Source organism: Coenobita brevimanus, chromosome 70 (genome assembly GCF_032717465.1).
Source record: "Coenobita brevimanus isolate Jiangsu-jjx chromosome 70, ASM3271746v2, whole genome shotgun sequence".
In the NCBI taxonomy this organism is placed as follows: Eukaryota; Metazoa; Arthropoda; class Malacostraca; order Decapoda; family Coenobitidae; genus Coenobita; species Coenobita brevimanus.
In genome coordinates this window covers 39,957,055-39,976,465 of record NC_137023.1, presented here as the reverse complement: position 1 = coordinate 39,976,465, position 19,411 = coordinate 39,957,055, and the positions used below count along the sequence as shown (strand labels likewise).

General features: G+C 43.1%; 1 protein-coding gene and 1 pseudogene across 1 annotated transcript in view; one reads left to right on the top strand and one right to left on the bottom strand.

Moving 5' to 3' along the window:
* Nucleotides 1-19,411, bottom strand: part of Mctp (multiple C2 domain and transmembrane region protein) — a 674,963-nt gene that overhangs the window by 58,359 nt on the left and 597,193 nt on the right. The window lies entirely within an intron of this gene.
* On the top strand, nt 7,520-7,637 carry LOC145406504 (5S ribosomal RNA; annotated as a pseudogene).

Here is a 19,411-nt window from a genome sequence, read left to right as displayed (position 1 = left end):
TCAGGACCAACTTGCCTAGCCCTGGGCTCCTAGGCTCTTCATGGGGCAACACAGGATTAGATGATGAATGAATGAATGATTATTGTTATTATTATTATCCATCCATCCATCCATCCATCATCTAATCCTACATTGCCCCATGAGGAGCGTAGGAGCCTGGGGCTAGGCAGTTGGTCTTGACATTTAAGATGAGAGTGACCAGCCTCACTCATCCCTGAGTGGCATTACGTGAGCAATCAACTCCAACCACCCCTTGGATATAAACCTTCACCGGCACAATCCAACTGGAACGCAATAATTACCCACTAAACCACCAGGTGCCAAAATTTGGCTATATGGTTACCACCCAGCATAGTAAATGGTTTCCTGGTGTACAGGAAACCATTTGGCTTGTCACTCAGTGTAGAGTCACCCACAGGCAGAAGGAAAAGGAAAGAATGAAGGAAAGAAAGACAGAAGAGGGAGTGTAAAGTCACTCGTAGGCAGAAGGACATGGAAAGAATGAAGGAAAGAAAGACAGAAATCGATGGAAGGAAAGAAAGATGGAAGAGAGGAAAGGGCAGACACCCAAGAGCAGCACTACATCAAGTGAGTGGATGGTGAGCGCCACCACCTACCACAATCATTATTATTATTATTATTATTATTATTATTACACATTACAGTTGTCACAATACTTGTTATGTTTCCTGTACACCAGGGAGCCACTTACTACGCTGGGTGGTGACCATAAACCAAATTATGGAGCCTCGGTGGTTTAGTGAGTAATTAATGCGCTCCAATTGGACTGAACCTGTGAAAATTTATATCCAAGGGATGGTTGGGGTATAGTGCTCATGTAATGCCACTCAAGGATAAGTGAGGCTGGTCACTCTCATCTTAAATGCCAGGACCAACCTGCCTAGCCCTGAGCTCCCATGCTCCTTGTGGGGCAACATAGGATTAGATGATGATGATGATTTTTTAAATTATCGTCTATCCATCCATCATCCATTCCTACGCTGCCCCATGAGAAGCATAGGAGCCCGGAGCTAGGCAGTTGGTCCTGACATTTAAGATGAGAGTGACCAGCCTCACTCATCCGAGTGGCATTACATGAGCAATACACCCCAACCATCCCTTGGATATAAACCTTCACTGGCTCAATCCAATTGGAGTGCAATAATTACCCACTAATCTACCAGGTGCCAAAACTTGGTTATATGGTTACCACCCAGCATAGTAAATGGTTTCCTGGTGTACAGGAAATCATTTGGCTTGTCACTCAGTGTAGAGTCACCCACAGGAAGAAGGACGAGGAAAGAATAAAGGAAAGATGACAGAAGAGGGAGTGTAAAGTTATCCATAGGCAGAAGGACGAGGAAGACTGAAGGAAAGAAAGACAGAAGAGGATGGAAGGAAAGAAGGATGGAGGAGACGAAAGGGCAGACACCCGAGAGCAGCACTACATCGAGTGAGTGAATGGTGAGCGCCCCCACCTACCACCTTTTTAAATTATTGTCATTTTTTATTACAGTAGTCACCACAGATACTGACTGACAAAAAATGACAACAGACAATTCCACATTAATCCTTTCAAGGTGCTAGGCTGCTGCAGGCCAGTAAAATGGTAGATGACCCACATACTCCCACTGGTGGCATTACATGATGAGAAAAAGGTAGTATTGGATCTTGTATCTTATTGTATCATTTACAAAGGTTCCTACAAGCTTACATGCATCAGCCTTTGTCACCTAATGGTGTTCTTCATGTTGTTGGATCTCTGTAGCCTCCCCACTCAGTCTCTAATCCCCGAAGTCACACTCTATGACCTTGTCCCAGGTCTTTTTCTGTTTGCCTCTCGCAACCCTATCCCCAACATTCACACTTCACACTTCAATACTCCATCCATCCATCATCCAATCCTATGTTGTCCCATGAGGAGCATAAGAGCCTGGGGTTAGGCAAGTTGGTCCTGACATTTAAGATGAGAGTGACCAGCCTCACTCATCCCTGAGTGGCATTAAGTGAGCAATAAACCCCAACCATCCCTAGGATATTAACCTACACAGGCTCAACCTGACTGAAGTGCCTTAATTATCCACTAAACCACCAGGTGCCATAACCTGGTTATATGGTTACTGCCCTGCGTAGTAAATGGGGTCCTGGCGAACAGGCAACCATTTGGCTTGTCAGTGTAGAGTCACCCATAGGCAGAAGAGGAAAGAGTGATGGAAGGAAGGAAGAGGGAGTGTAAAGTCAACTGTAGGTAGAAGGACGAGGAAAGAATGAAGGAAAGAAGGACAGAAGAAGAAGGAAGGAAAGAAGGAAAGGGCAGACCTCCAAAGCAGCAGTGCATCGAGTGAGTGGATGGTGAGCGTTTCCACTTACCACCAACTGAATAACTAAAATATAAATACTTGTATTGTAATCTAAGTAAGGAGGAAGGAGAGAGAGGAAGCTTCGTTTATGGACCTCCATAAAAGAAACTGGCTGCTCTGCCTCAAAATACAATGGTCAGGAGCAGTCTGTTTCATATGCGATGCAAACCATACTGTACTATTAGCTCAATTTTTGCCAGGTGACACCTGGCATCTCTCTAGGTTTACTTCAAACAAATGCTGTGTTTAAGCCTGACTGAGTCACCCACTATCTAATATACTACAGCAGTAGCCATGTGTGTATGTGTGTGTGTATTTTGGGCAGCCGAAACTACACACTGAAATCGCACCAAAATTGGCACAAAAATTGCAAAAAACTTGCCGATGTAGAAAAAACTTGGTCCGATTACAATTGAAAAACTTTTACTACATTTAATAAGCGATCACATTTTGACCAAAAAGCGCTGCTTCCGGAGCCTGGCATAGGATCTCCATAGATTTCTTGATCAGATGTAGAACTAAAATAAACTGCAGCAGTAGCCGTGTGTCTGTGTGTGCACTTCGGACTTGCATTCGGACAACTTGGGTTCCATTTCCGAAGCTGCAAATAACACTATCAATTGGTTAGCTGCAAAAAATCCAAGTGACAACGTTACACTAGAACAGCACATAAACGTGAGAGCCCTCCGAAGGAGCAAGTGCGAGGGGCCCGAAGGGCCCACGAGCACTTGTATGAGCTATGAGGTAGCACTGCAGATTTCACTCCTAACCAGAATCCTTGGATATTGCTTCTGATTGTATTTGACATTATTGTGTACACACTCGTGATTAGACAGAGGTGCTGCCTATCTAACTAATGAGGAAAAGGCTCATAATCTTGACTGGAAACAGGAGTACATTCGTACCAATGAAACAGCACAATGAAACGAACGGTCAGAGGTTGGTGAGGAGAGTGTCCGTGGCCTCCCACCAAATGTTGTCCCAAGAAAACCTTATCTGGGACAACAATGCAAGACAACAAAGACTACAGACAATCCCCTAAAGCATGAGGTGCTTAAAAATTTTGACATTATAGGTGCACATCACAAAGTTAATCATTCTATGCTTCTATAAGGTGTCTCTATCCACACCATACAACACTGACTGTAGAAGGTCTTGAACCTGCCCTCACACCTGTCAGCCGAGAAACCACTTCTGACTAAACAAATTTCCCAGAAACTGCTTGATTTTGCAAGAAAATACAAAGACTGGACCTCAAAAGACTGAAGGAAAGTGATGTTCTCTGATGAAAGAAGCTTTATGTGTTTTCATCCTTGTATTAGGTGGGTAAGGAGGCCTTGCAATGTCAGTCATTACGATTCCCACTACACACGGAAGTCTGTCAAACATAGTGATAGCGTAATGATGTGGGGTTGTTTCAGTGGGGAAGTACGCAGGGGGAGGCCTCATTTCCTTCCTAAAACACGATGATGAATGCTGAGCAGGATAATCAGGTGCTGGACAACCATCTCCTGCAATTTTATGACAATCACGGTTACACATATTCTGTGCAGGGCTCTGTCCCATGTCAGAAGGCAATAAAGGTTATGAAACTCCTCTCAGATCGTGACATTGAAGTACTGGTTTGGCCAGGTAACTCTCTGGACTTTGAATCTCATCAAAAACACAAGGAATTAAATGAAGGACAAGCTCATAACATGCAACACCTTGTCAGTGCCTCGCTTTTTGGATGAGATTTGTGCGTAACATGGAGACTACAGTACTTCCAAAATTTACCACAGCAAGCTTAAATGCCTCCAGTTTGTAACTGAGGCCAAGAGCAACACGACTATGTATAAGGATGCAGTTATCCTACACAGTTTTATATGTATCATTACTATATTCCCCAAAATGTGATTTTTGTTTACATTATTCCCTGTGCAGTCTGTTTCCCTTGTGAAGGCTGCATCGTTAAACAAATTGATGTTACATGCTATGAAAGGTGATCAACAGCAGGATCTCCAATCACTTCTGTTCCTTTCTAATAATAACCATCCTCCTAACACACCATTCAAGGTGTACCTCTTCTTTTCTTCTAACTTCTCCACACACTTGAAAAACCTTCCAGGTCATATGCTCGTCAGCATAGATGGTTCCCAAGCACCTCTTCCTTACCAATTTTTTTTCTTCATATAGCACAATGATACAGGGTAATACTCTCATACTGTTTATGGGTGCTGGACATTTTCACATGATGACACCAACAAAAGCCTGATGACACACACTTCCCTCTACTCCCTCCATATCATCTTTGAATGGAGGATAATGGGCTGTAACAGAAGGGCAACTTCACCCTGCATCCCACTGGGTAAATATCCAAATTAAATTGAGGCTACAACAACAATATTAAGACAACTTAAGTGACACACAAGATAAAATCAAGGTGAAATATGTAAAACAAATAACTACAAACAAGCTGCTACAAAGCCACCCTCCACCATATACTCCATTCCTTCCCTTCACTTAATTCTGAGTCTTCCTCACTTGTCTTTAATCTGCTTCATTTCACATGGCCCTAATTAACAAGAGGTTCGAAGCATCAGTCACAGTGACAGTCATGCACAATGCACAAGATTAAATCCCCAGTAGGTATCTTCCCCCCCCCCCACCTAACTCTTAACCCTCAAACACCGGGCTATTAATAACAAGTGTCAGGGCACACTCTTTCTCCCTGCGTTTTGAAAACAGCCTATTTTCAAACCTTAATATCTAAGAAATTATAGCAGTTAGCGAAACAATTTAATGACTATATTACTCATCAACTCTTCTTCCTTCGAGTGAAAGCATCCCCAGGTCTGTAGGTTGTCGTTTTGATGAGTAGGAACATGAGGAAGAGGACTAATTTGTAACGCAAGAGGTAGGATGTGTTCGTGCGTGTGCTTGCGGCCCTGACTATGGCTTTGCTCTCATTGTTATTAAATAAACTAGATACAGTGGCATCCAAGGCACGCCCTTTGGCACTGTCACTGAGCTCTTTCCTCGTATCCTTGGAAAGAGGCTTGGCAGGAGTGGATGAGGCAAAAGTCCACGTGAGGCAGGAACAGAATCAGATGAGATGATTAACAAAAAATCTTATTCATTTATTTTTTTTTCCTTCAATGCAAGGAAGAAGGAACCAAAGGCCAGAAGCCCGCAAATTATTCCTTAAAAAAAAAAAAAAAAAAAAAAAAAAGAGAGAGAGAGAGAGAGAGAGAGAGACAAATTCAAGACCCATTCATTTCAAGATGCCTGGACACACTGCTTTGAAAGACTAAAGATCACAGGAAGTAGGAAATACAGACAGAGGGAGACAGTTCCAGGGTTGACCTGTTTTATAAATGAAGGACTGGGAGTAAGGTCCAGGGTTGACCTGTTTTATAAATGAAGGACTGGGAGTAAGGTCCAGGGTTGACCTGTTTTATAAATGAAGGACTGGGAGTAAGTTCCAGGGTTGACCTGTTTTATAAATGAAGGACTGGGAGTAAAGTCCAGGGTTGACCTGTTTTATAAATGAAGGACTGGGAGTAACGGTTAACTCTTGCATTAGAGAGTTGGACAGAAAAGGGATGAGAGTTTGTTGTTAGACGGGTGTCAAGCGCCCGTCGTAGAGGTGGAGGGATGCAAGCTGACAGTTCAGAGGAGCAGTGACCACTGAAGTAGCAACTGAAAAGAGATAATGGATGCAACAGTGCGATGAAGAGACAGGTTGAAGGGAGCCAGTATGAGGGGGAGAGATAATGAGGTGGAGGGATGCAAGCTGACAGTTCAGAGGAGCAGTGACCACTGAAGTAGTGACTGAAAAGAGATAATGGATGCAACAGTGCGATGAAGAGACAGGTTGAAGGGAGCCAGTACGAGAAGGAGTGTTAATGAGACAAAAAGCCTTTGACTCCACCCTATTAAGAAGACCTGTATATGGGAAGCCTCCCACACATGAGAGTTGTACTCTACACAGGGGTGAATAAAACCATGTATAAAATCAACAACTGTGCAGGGGTAAAGAAGGTATGGAGTCAGCTTAGCACACCTAATCTCTTGGAAGCAGATTTTACAAGAGATGTAATATGATCTCTCCAAGATAAGTCCCGAGAGAATGAAACACCAAGTAAGTTTTAGGATGATGCAGGATTGAGCTGGATATTATTAAACATTTCTGGGTACTCCTGTGCAAGATTTTGTAGGTTGACAGGTGTAAGAAATGAGTCTTTGATGCATTAAAAACAACAAGATTATTTTTACCCAGTCAAAGATATGAGCCAAGTCAGACATTAGGTGTGCCATAGCCTCATCCCTTGTTTGTTGAAGTATCTGCTGAGATGGACGTTAAGGGAACTGAAGGGAAAACTGAAGGCTGGAGACATCAGCGTAGGAGTGGACAGGGTTAGATGTATAGCTCAGAAGGTCACTGATGAAAAGGAAGTGAGTTGGTGATAGGACAGAGCCCTGAGGAACACCACTGTTGACAGATCTAGGAGAAAAATGGTGGCCATCTACAGCAGCAGCTATAGAACAACCAGAAAGGAAGCTGTAGATGAATGCACAGATAGGTGGATAGAAACCGTAATAGGGCAGTTTGGAAACTAACCCCTCCGTGGCCGTCAGCGTCAAACGACGTTTAGCTGATAAATGGACGCAGGTGTCGTCTGAGCGCGGCCAACAAAAAAAAGGGAGAAAATTTTGGGGAAGTGAACGAATGTTCTGAACGTCTTGAGACTGACCTACCCTACACTCTCATACACCCCGTGTCAGTGTACTGCACACTTCCGTGATGACTGGACGTCCGAGTTCCGCCTCTCTACCTGCCCCGACCCCCATCCAATACTGTACCGCTCTCTCCAGCCCTGTAGGGCACCCCCCCAGCTTCCCCCAGTATCGTTCCATTGCTAAGTACTGACTGTGTGGACAAGTGCAGTGTATATTATGTACATTACTAAGTGTTACGAAGTAAGATATAGAAGTGTAGAAGAGTGGTAGTGTGTAAAGCAGATTATGTTTTGTAAGCAACTTTGTACAAAGACTGTGTTTCCCAGACAATGACTTATCTCTATTGACTTCTGACCAGCTAGGGAAGGGCAGAGATGGGTAAAAGGTCGCCTGCACTGACTCCTGTCATCGCATCATGCACATGAGGTGAGTAATTATTCTGCTCTGTATTTCGTTGAGTACACCGCTTCCCGTCCGATCAGCGAAGTTAAGCAACGTTGGGTCTGGTTAGTACTTGGATGGGTGACCGCCTGGGAACACCAGATGCTGTTGGCATCCCTACATGTCAAGTGGGGTTGGTGGAGGATTAGTGCCCCTCCCTGTAAAACAATTAACTCTAAGCCATTGGCCACCCCGTCTGGGATACATGGCGTCTGGCAATGAATGAATGAATGAATGAATTTATTTCTCAGATGCGGGCCCCCATGTATTTCCTTATATGCTTACTACAATCTTTTTGCTCTAGATTGAGTGATAATCATTGCAGGTTCTGTTTGTACTGTAAGTGAACAGGCATAGGGTAAGGAAAATGCTATCTTACAAGGCAACCATGCAAAATGCCAATTTTATCGTATTTTGACTGTGCCCGAACAAACAGCTTGCCCCTTCCACCCTACCCTGCCAGCCTTGCCAGCATCAATGTATGTTCCTGTATTGTTGTCCACATATCTTTAACCTATTTATGAAGTTGAACTACCCGCAATCATTGCACAATCACACTGAAAGCAATATAATTGTGCATAGGATGTATGATATCACAGTTACCGTGAGACACTCTGAGTTTATTGTATTCTGACCATGTGAAGTGTGGGCAAACATACAGCTTTACCATTTTTCCTTACCCAGGCAGAAAATATCATACTTTCCCACACTCATGACGCACAGACAGCAGCATATATTGCGAAAATAACAAAGTACAGTACTGTAAATTGATAGAGAAACGTAAACATGTTAATACGGGGAAAATATTTTTTTCCCAACTGTATACGTATTTATTTCTGCTTTGTCTCTTTATTCTTAATAATTTGACTTATTCATAGTTTTGAACTTGCATTGTGATTCTATTTTAGCCATGCAGGTGGTGTGGGAGCGACTAAAACCGCCTCCACTCCCCTACCTCTAATCGGAGCTGACCAGGTGCTAATCCAACCGATTCATCCCCCGTGGGAGAGCCTACCCTCGGGGGACTGGCAATTTTCTCATTTAGGACTGAATATCAGATATTCATTCTTAGATCTTTAGTGGAAAAGTTTCTAGAGAAGGGAAAGAAGTTGTATGCGGCTTTCATGGATTTGGAGAATGCATATGACAGGGTGGATAGACAAGGATTGTGGAAAGTATTAAGAATATATGGAGTAGATGAGAAGTTGTTGAATGCTGTGAAGAGTATGTATGATGGTGCTAAGCCTGCAGTGCGTGTGGATGGTGAACTGAGTGAATTTTTCTCTTTGAAGGTTGGGTTGAAACAGGGATGTGTCATGTCTCCATGGTTGTTCAATCTGTACATGGATGGGGAAATAAAAGAGGTAAAAGGTAGGGTAGTGGATGTTGGAGTGGCCCTGGTGAGAGAGGGTAGTGTTTGGAAACTCCCTGTACTGTTGTTTGCAGATGATACTGTGTTGTTGAGTGAAGACGAAGGAGAGCTGCAAGGCTTGGTGGATGAGTCTGGGAGAGTGTGTAAGAAACAGAATCTAAAGGTGAATGTAGGGAAGAGTAAAGTGCTGGTCTTTGAGAGAGGTGAAGTCAGTGAATGTACAGAGAGGTTGGATGGTGAGGAGTACGTTTAAGTACTTGGGTAGTGTGATGAGTAGGGATGGAGGTTCGGAGGGTGAAGTGCTTGAAAGGGTACAGCAGGGAAGAAAGGTTGCTGGTTCCTTGAAAGCAGTGATAAGAAGCAGGGAAGTGAGCATGGAAGTGAAAAAGTTACTACATGACAGTATTGTGATACCAACTCTAACATATGGAAGTGAAGCTTGGATGCTGTTGGAAGGACACAAGTCATGAGTGAGAGCAGCGGAAATGAGTTATTTAAGAGGAGCCTGTGGAGTCACATGGAGAGACAGGCTGACAAATGAGGCTATAAAGAAGCGTTGTGATGTGGATGTGATAGGAAGCGTTAGGAGGAATACACTGAGGTGGTTTGGCCATGTGGAGAGGATGGAGGGTGAAAGACTGACGAAGAGAGTGTATGTGAGTGAGATAGAGGGAGGAAGAGGGAGGGGGAGGCCGAGGATGAGATGGAGGGATGGGGTGGAAAGGTATATGAGAAAGGGGGGTGTGAGTTGGGAACGAGGCAATGAAATGGCGGGGGACAGGGTGATGTGGAGGTGATTTGTTTGTGGCCACCGCGAACGGGATTGAGGCGTCTGGCAATAGATAGATAGATAGATAGGACTGAATATTCAACCCTTTCATTCCCTCTTCCAACCATACTCACAATGCTGATGTGCAAAATAACTTGAAACTACCATAAACATATTTTATATAGAAAATGTGAAAAAAAATTAATAATATTTTTTTTTTAGCCAATCCCGACATACTATGTACTGAACTAATTCGATATCATCATATCTAATAAATGCACAATATTTCAGCACCATTTACATCGTTCTTGGGAATAAAAAATATATGATAACAACATGTGCGATGTTGTAGTGCGGCAATACACCACTGTGACGGATATCCGTTGCCGATATATCTGCAACGTCCGTGCTCCACTGCAAGCCACAAAATGGGTCTACGAAACTGGGATTTGCACTGTTTGGTGTGTCTGAACTTCCTCTTCAATATGGTAAGAAAAAAAAAAAAAATCAATTTTCGAAACTTAAGAAAACGACCCCAGCATCGACCAGGGGCACACGTAAAATTTAGGACCTACAGCTATGAAGGGGTTAAAGATTTATACCAGACTTGATCGAAAGCCTCTGAGATGTCAAATGCAATGGCAAAGCTTTCACCAAAGTCCTGAAAGGAGGATGACCAGGAGTCTGAAAGGTAGGTGAGAAGATTGCCAGCGAAGTTTCCCTGACTGAACCCATACTGACAATCAGAAAGAAGGCTGTGCTAGGAAAGATGCTTTAAAATTTTTCTGTTAAGAATAGGCTTCAAAAATTTTGAGCCACAGGATGTTAAAGCAATTGGGCGATAGTTAGAGGGTTGAGAATGTCACTCTTCTTTGGGACTGGCTGAATGAGAGCAAACTTCCAGCAAGAAGGAAGGGCACAAGTTCACAGACAAAGGCGAAAGAGTTTACCTTTCGCTCAAATAAACAGTAAAATATCAGAACGGAAAACACTAAACTGGAAAAATTACCTCCAAACACTTGACCACAAAACAAACATCAGCAAACTCTACAAAACACTAAACAGCATCACACTTTCCAACAGCAACACCACATAATCACATGCTGCCATCACAACAACAGACACCACACCCTCAAACAAGCAACAAGCATACACTCTCATCAATCACTTTTCACAAGTCAGCCATCTAACCCCCCATCCGGAAGACCGACGTATCATCAGACGTAAGAGACAGTTCCCCACAGACCCAGACTACGCACCTTTCACTTACAACCAGACGAAGCACATCATTAACAACCTCAAGCACTCATCTGCCTGTGGACCAGACAACATAAGCAACATTCACCTTAAACACCTAGGACCACAAGGCATACAAGCACTCAACAACATATCAAACTACAGCTACTCACACAACATAATATCCAACATCTGGAAGCATGGCAATATCATTACTATCCCTAAACCCAACAAAGACCCCACATTACCCTCCTCATATCGCCCCATCACACTCCTCTGCACCCCCTCTAAAGTCACTGAACGACTGATACTATACAACTAGTCACACCTCACATTCCCCTAGCCCAGTCACAACATGGCTTTAGGCCACTATACTCCACAAACACCCTTCTTACAGACCTTACACAGAGAGTTTTCGATGGCATGAATTCAGCTAGGCCACCACACAGAACACTCCTAGTCACACTAGACATTAGCAAAGCTTTTCATGCCATCCCCCACCACAACCTCACAAACAATATACTCAACACAAACATGCACAATAACACAAAAAGATGGCTGGCAAACTACTTAGCAGGCAGATGTGCACACGTAACATTTGCCGGTCAGTCATCTAACATCAGAAACTTCACAAACGGCGTCCCCCAAGGATCTGTTTTGTCCCCTACACTCTTCATTTGGGTAATGAATTAATCACAAAAAGGAGAGAAGAGAAAGATTTGGGAGTGCTGGTCCAAGATAGTTTGTCACCAGAAAAGCACATTAACAAGATAGTTGGAGAGACTTATAAGCTCTTGACTAACATAAGAGTAGCATTTCATTATATGGATGAGGAAATGATGAAAAAATTGATAGTGGCCATGATCCGCCCCAGGTTAGAATATGCAGCGGTAGTGTGGTCCCCACACAAAAAGAAAGATATAAACAAGATTGAGAGAATACAAAGAACAGCAACCAAGATGGTCCCCAGTCTGACAGACCTGTCATACAGAGAGAGGCTGGAAAAACTGGATTTGCCTTCGTTAGAGGAAAGGAGAAAGAGGGGAGACATGATTGCGGTGTTCAGGACCATGGTGGGAGTAGATAAAATTGACAAAGAAGATCTGTTTGTATGGGATAAGAAAGCAACAAGAGGACATGGAATGAAATTGAAAAAGTTAAGCTGCTTGAAGGATATCAAGAAATATAGCTTTCCTTACAGAAGTATAGACTTATGGAATAGCCTGGACAAAGAGATCGTCCAGTCTAAAAACTTAAACGAGTTTAAAGTTAAATTCGACTTATTGAGAAACAGTGACGGAAACCCACGAGCATAGTACATTCCGTGTATATCACAATTAGGTATATTCTTAAATATTTGGAACGACTTAGACAAAGAGGTGGTGCATGAGAAAAACATTCATGTGTGTAAAGGTAGACCTGATAAATGTGGATATGGAGACAGGACAACACGAGCATTGCTCAATTCCTGTATACTACAAATAGGTAAATACAAATAGGTAAATACATGCACGACATACCCACACCCCACACACCACAGATACACATAGCTTCCTATGCAGATGATATAACACTTACATGTACACACCAAAACTCAAACACAGCTGCACACATCATTCAACCTTACCTCAACACACTACACGAATGGTTCACCACAAACAGGCTCAAAATAGCCCCAGCCAAATCTACAGTGACTCTTCTCACAAACTGGACAGCAGAACAGTCACATCCCACACCTCACCATAAACAACACTCCACTACCACACACACACACACACACACACACACACACACACACACACAAAATCCTTGGTGTAACATACATCAATGTCATTCAAACAACACATCACAAACATTAAAAATAAAATAACACCAAGACTCAATGCTCTGAGGTCACTTGCCCATCCAACATTCGGACACAACAAAGAAACCACCATCACAGTATACAAACAATACATACGTTCAGTGATGAATTATGCAAGCCCTGCCTGGGCTTCTAATCTGACTAAAACACACTACAACACTCTACAGACCATACAGAACAAGGTCTTAAAAATAATCACAGGCTGCACAGCTACTACACCCACAGACCACCTACATCAAGAAACCAAAGTCCTCAAGGTCAAGGATCACCTAGACATGAGAGGTACCCAGTTTCTTGCTGCAGCCTCCACAAACCCACAACATCCACTACAGTACATGGCAGCACATCCACCCACACCAAGGAACATCAAAACAACACCCAGCACACGATACCATACACAAATACTGTCATCTCTTCCCCCTCACCCACCTCAGACCAGCTTCCAGAAGCATATCCACACTCAGATCACTTGCCGCTCCATTCAGTCACTTAAAGACAACACACAGCTGCATGCACGGCCTTCTGACATCCACCCTTCTGAATCCTATCTTCCTCGTGAGGACAGGGTCCACCTGGCCAGGCTGAGATGTGGACACCATCCAGCCCTCTTAAGCTACCAGAAGAGGCTGGATGACTCCGTCGCTGATGCCTGTCCAGGATGCAACACAGCACCCCATACTATTAAGCACATTATGGAAGACTGCATTGCACACAATCACCTACGCCAACAACTCTCTTTGAGAGCTCTGTGGGAAAGCCCGGTCTCGGCCATGGCCTTCCTAAGGGACTCGGGGCTGTTCAGCCAGACTGCCTAGGGAACAACTACTACTACTACTACTACTACCACCTAGGCACGGTGTAAGCACAGAAGCACAGTTCTCGAGGACAACAAATGGGACCCCATCAGGCCCATGTGTATTGAGGCCTGTGATGACAGGAAACACATCAGCTGAATAAATTTTAATGTCTGCCAAGAGGAAGTCAGAGGGGGGAAGTGATGGCAGAACAGCACCAGAATCATCTAAGGTGCAATTGGAGGAGAAAGTCTGAGTGAGGAAATCTGCTTTATCAGTAGAAGAAATAAGTACAGTGCCACCAGAGTATAAAAGAGGAGGGAAGGATGATGAGGTAAAGTTGTTAAAGATTTTTGGCAAGGTGCCAGAATGAATGGGAAGATTCTACATTGGAGAGCTGAGAAAGAGACATGTGTTTAGTAGGGATGAAATTATTTTTAGCAGAGTGAAAAACAGACTTAGCAAGATTCCGGGCAGAAACATAAAAAAGATGAGATTCAGGGGTGGGTTGGCTCTGATACCTTTTATAGGCCCTCTCCTTGTTGTGGACAGCATTAGAACAAGCATGATTAAACCAAGGCTTTCTTGCATTAGTCAAAGGATATGAGAAAGGAATGTATGCTTCCATGCCTGAGAGAATAACCTCCGTAATGTACGAGGCACATTCAGATGGCTCCCGGCCACGAAAGCAATGATCATTCCAGGGAAAATCAATGAAGTACTGCCTGGGGGCCTCCCAATCAGCAACTCCAAAGTGCCATCTGGCAGAGTCAGAGAGGCGACTGAGGTGCGGTTGGCTCGGCTGACTGGAGTCTCTCCCTAGCTTTTGAAGAAAAAGATAAAGTGGCAACCATTTCAAACTGTGGCGGAAACACAGTGTCGGTTCCAACTGACAGACGAAGGGAATCTGGTGCCTTTTTGCCGTTAGTTCGAATCGACACCTGGCAATTAGGGGTTAAACTAAGGATTCCCAGGTGGAGGGAATCCCTCATTGGGTGAAATTTGGACACTGCAAGGGGGGGAATAAATACACAAAACAAAAATGGCCAAAGCAGCATTATCAATATATTGCTGGTTAAAGATCTGGTATATCTGACAGCCAAATGCTTTTTGGATTTTAATTTGTGCTTTGTTAGGGGTAAGGTCTGAATATTGGTCCACAGAAAATTATCACAGTACAGTTCCAAAATGTATATCTCTTCGATTTTCCCCAAACTTTGTAAAAAATTTCCATAAGTTTGATAAATTTCTTGCTGTTACAAGTTAAAAAATACTCCTAAATGAAGGCGAATAACTCTAGAACCCAGAGCAACTTAACCCTACACTGATGACCGTAACGATTTCGTAACGCTTGAAATAAATGGTGGCTAGGCAGAAATTACCAACTAGATGAAGTGGCTGGCAAGTGTGACAATTACGTCACGTTCTACTGAGCACAGGGATGGGGTTGGCGACACCACTCTTTGGCTGTATCTGGCATATTTGCCTCAGTGTTTACAGAGAGTCAGCTGGTGTGGGGTGCAGCAACTTTACTCTGTTTTTTCACCTGTTTATGTACTTTCACAGGTGAGTGCTATGCTTAATACAATTAGAACTTGTAGATAAGTCACTGCTGATTGTATACCTGTGAAAAGCAGGCATAATACACATGAAATACACACATTTCACTGTGATTATTCGTATGTAATGATTTTGTACACTTCGTCTTACCAGTGGATGGTACGAATAGTGCTTTGAACACACCTGAAAGGCGAGGTAACATTGAATCTGCCACAAGTCAATCGTCCTGTTGAGTATTTTGGGATTTTTTTTTATCTGATAGATAAATAGATAGAGACAGATAAATACAGATAGATAGATAGATAGATTGATAGAGAGAGAGAGAGAACCAGCAAAATCTAAGCAAGGTATGCAAGCAGCATCAGTTAGGCAGCACCACATCCAATAGAGCCAGTTAGAGCCAGGCAGGAAAGAGAGAGAGAGAGAGAGAGAGAGAGAGAGAGAGAGAGAGAGAGAGAGAAATTTGAAAGACAAGAAGGTAAATATGAGTAAATGACTGCAGGAGAGAAAAAAAAATACAACCTCCTGAAAAGGTGAGAGAGAGAGAGAGAGAAAGAGAGAGCAAATCTAAGCAAGACAAGCAAGCAGCATCAGCTGGGCAGCACCACATCCAATAGAGCCAGTGAGAGCCAGGCAGGAGAGAGAGAGAGAGAGAGAGAGAGAGAGAGAGAGAGAGAGAGAGAGACAGACAGACAGAGGGAGAGAGAACAAGCAAATCTAAGCAAGGTAAGCAAGCAACATCAGATGGGTAGCACCATATCCAACTGAGCCAGTTAGAGCCAGGCAAGAGAGAGAGAGAGAGAGAGAGAGAGAGAGAGAGAGAGAGAGAGAGAGAGAGAAGCTTCAGTATACATTTCCTTTATGCTGAATGTTTGCTCACCCTCACAAAAAAACTAGTTTATTTTGTATTTTATGAAGCAAGTTCTTGAATGTCATGTTTGATACATACTCAGATAACCAGTTGGTAACTTGATTTTGTTTTGTATTTTTTTGTGGAAAAAAACATTGTTACTTGTTTTGGTATTTTTCTGCAATTTATTATGCCTAGCACAGTACAGAACAAACATTAGAATCTATATATACAGTATACAGGTATTTTATATTGTAAAAGACGACCGTGACGATTTTGTTACATTTGAATAAATTTTTGTGTAATATATATTTCTCAAAAGTGAATGAAATTATGGCTTAATTTCAGCACTGAGAAAAAGAAAAAAGCAAGAATAATTTTTTTTTCTAATCATATCATAATTCAGGCATTATACTGTAGGGTTAAAGTAACCCCACAAAAGGGGGAGGAGGGTAATTGCCTTTCTGTGAGTTGGGGGGAGAAGGTAAATGTGGGAAATGACCAAGAAAAGCTTGGGAACCTCTGCCTTAAACAAAGGGGGTTGAGGAGCTCTCATTTCCTCCTGCGCAGACAGTTCAACAATAAAATGCTCATCTTCAACTCAATTATTCGCAAAAGAAATGGGCTAGTTATTTAGAAAAGTCTATCTATCTATCTATTGCCAGATGCCTCAATCCCGTTTGGGGTGGCCACAAACAAATCCTCTCCACATGGCCAAACCACTTCAGTGTATTTAGAAAAGTAAAATGTCCATAATACTGTTCAATCTTTGCTCTGAAAGCAGCTGGAAAGATTCTCTCTCTCTCTCTCTCTCCCTCACTTTGATGCTATTACTCACTGCTCATATGGCAGACATGCTAGGGCTGTCTTATAGAAGACTGGTGTACTGGTATTGGCAGGGGAGTTTTTATGACATGTCAGTATATCAGTAAAGTCTGTTTTAACAAAATTCAATCCCTCAAACTGTTCCCCACCCCAGCTGGAAATTGAACTCACATCCATTAGGACAGCAAACTACCTCTTTATTGATTCTGCCAACACCTTTACCTATTGCTATGGCAATGAGTAAAAGACAAGTGATGCTCCCTGAGAAACTGTATGGCCCAGGGCAACCAACTTTGAACTCAGCTTCACTGTCCTTTGTCCTAGCTCTCACCACTACCTCTCTCTCTCTCTCAGTACAGTAGGTCATAAAATTCCATTAAATTTTATCTATCTATCTATTGCCAGATGCCTCAATCCCGTTTGGGGTGGCCACAAACAAATCGCCTCCAAGTCACCCTGTCCCCCGCCATTTCACTGCCCTGCTCCCAACTCACGCCCCCCTCTCTCATATACCTCTCCAACCCATCCCTCCATTAAATTAATTCCTAAAATTTTAACTCTCACATTTACTTTTAAACATCAACACTTTAGTGTCCCATTGTAGGTTCCAGTTTCTAATCCACAAAATTAATTTAAATCTTCCATGCTAAGTGATCTTTGTATGCAGCATGTGTTTGGAGTGTAATGCTGTATGATAGTGAGACCTAGGCAGTAAAGGAAGAGGATGCTTCAGGTTCAAACACACAGAGATGACAATGGCTGGGTGGATGTGCAGTGCATCCTTGAATGCAAGGCCTGGGCAGGGGCTAGGTTTTCAATGGACAAGTTAAGAGGTAGGATGGGACTGGAGTGTATTGGTGCTGTGATGAGGAGAGGTAGATTGAGAAGGTCTGGGCATGTGTAGAGGATGGGGGATGACAACTGGGTACAGCAAGAGACGTGTTAATGTTAGGGGCAGGGTTGAAAGGGACAGACCGAAGAAGACCTGGGACGAGGTCACTGAGTGTGACCTCAGGGATAAAGAACTGAATAAAGAGACTGCCAGATTAAGCAGCATGGAGTGCCGCCATTGGGTGACCAAGGCCAACACATGCAAGCATGTTGGAGCCTTTATAAATGAAATTAAATGAAATGAATTAAGTAAATAATGCTGCCTTGAACTGAGAGAAACCACTTGGTGAATAAAAATAACTGAGCACTGTGACAACACTTCATAATGCAACTGTACTCATAAACACCTGATGAACAATGGTATTCCACCCATTACATGGTTACGAATGAAGTGTTAGACCCATGTCATGTACTACTCAAAACATTCTTCATCCAAACATTTTGATTCTTTGTTAATTCCTTTTGACCTGGGCAAATGCTCATACCAATAACCGAACTTCTGTCACAACCACAATTCTACTGTACCCCCTCCGTACCCACTATAGTACACCAGCCTTTTCATCTTAATCTGGCCAAGACTTTTGCCCTTTGCAGCTTACTGCATGTGGCTCATGGCAGAAAAAGACATCATTATGGCTCTACATCTTTTCCACAGTATTTCTTTGTGGATGGTATTGTATTCTAGTATCACTCAAGTTAGAACTCTGCATTTAATATTGACAAATGGCAACCTGATGTCAAGTTAAAGTGACGAAAGGGTGATGCCCTGGAAAGAGGAAATTCTAGAGGCATGAAGCTTTTAGACCAGATTATGAATGTAATGGAGAGAGTTTTAGAGGGAATGATTCGAGAAAGAGTGACTATTGTTGAGAAGCAGTTTGGGCTGATGCCATATTCACTGTGCAACAGGAAAAATATATAGGAAGGAAAGGAGAACTGTACTTTGTTTTTTTTTATTTGGAGAAGGCCTTTGAAGGAGTCCCTAGAAAGGTCGTGAAGTGGGCAATGATAAAGCTTGGGATCAAGGAGTGGCTGGTTGGGGTCGTTATGGCCAAGTAAGTGGGTGCTCACACCCAGTTAAGGGTGAATGGAGATCTGAGCGAAGAGTTTTCCGTGTATGTTGGTGTGCATCAGAGGTCAGTCTTGACCCCATTGTTGTTTACAACAGTACTTGAAGCCCTCTCATGTGACTTCAGAAATGGACTCCCTTGGGAGATGTTGTATGCTGATGAGTTGGTGTTGGTTGCAAGGAATGAAATGGAAGCGGAGGAAAGATTTAGGAAGTGGAGAGAGGGTGTGGGGCACAAAGAATTAAGGGTAAATGCAGATAAAACAAAAGTGATGGTATCAAGGGCTGGGGGTGGTACTGTCAAAAATGAGGGACAATGGCCATGTGCAATCTTCCACAAGGGCATGGGAAGCAATTTCATCTCGTGCAGTGTTTGTGATAAGTGGGTGCATAAAACATGAAGTGGTGTTAGAGGCAGGCTGCGAGATAATGTTGATTTCATGTGTGCGGTGTGCTGGGGAGTGCATGTGGATATTGCCAGGCATGAAAGGATTAAACTTGCTGGCGAGTCTCTTGAGTATTTGGAAGAGTTTTGTAATTGGGGAGACATGTTGCAGGTGGGGCTGGAGCTAGCTCTTGCCTCTCCTGACAATTGAGAGGGCTCTCTCTCCGTGCTATGGGATCTTTGTATGCGGCATGTGTTAGGAGTGTAATGGCG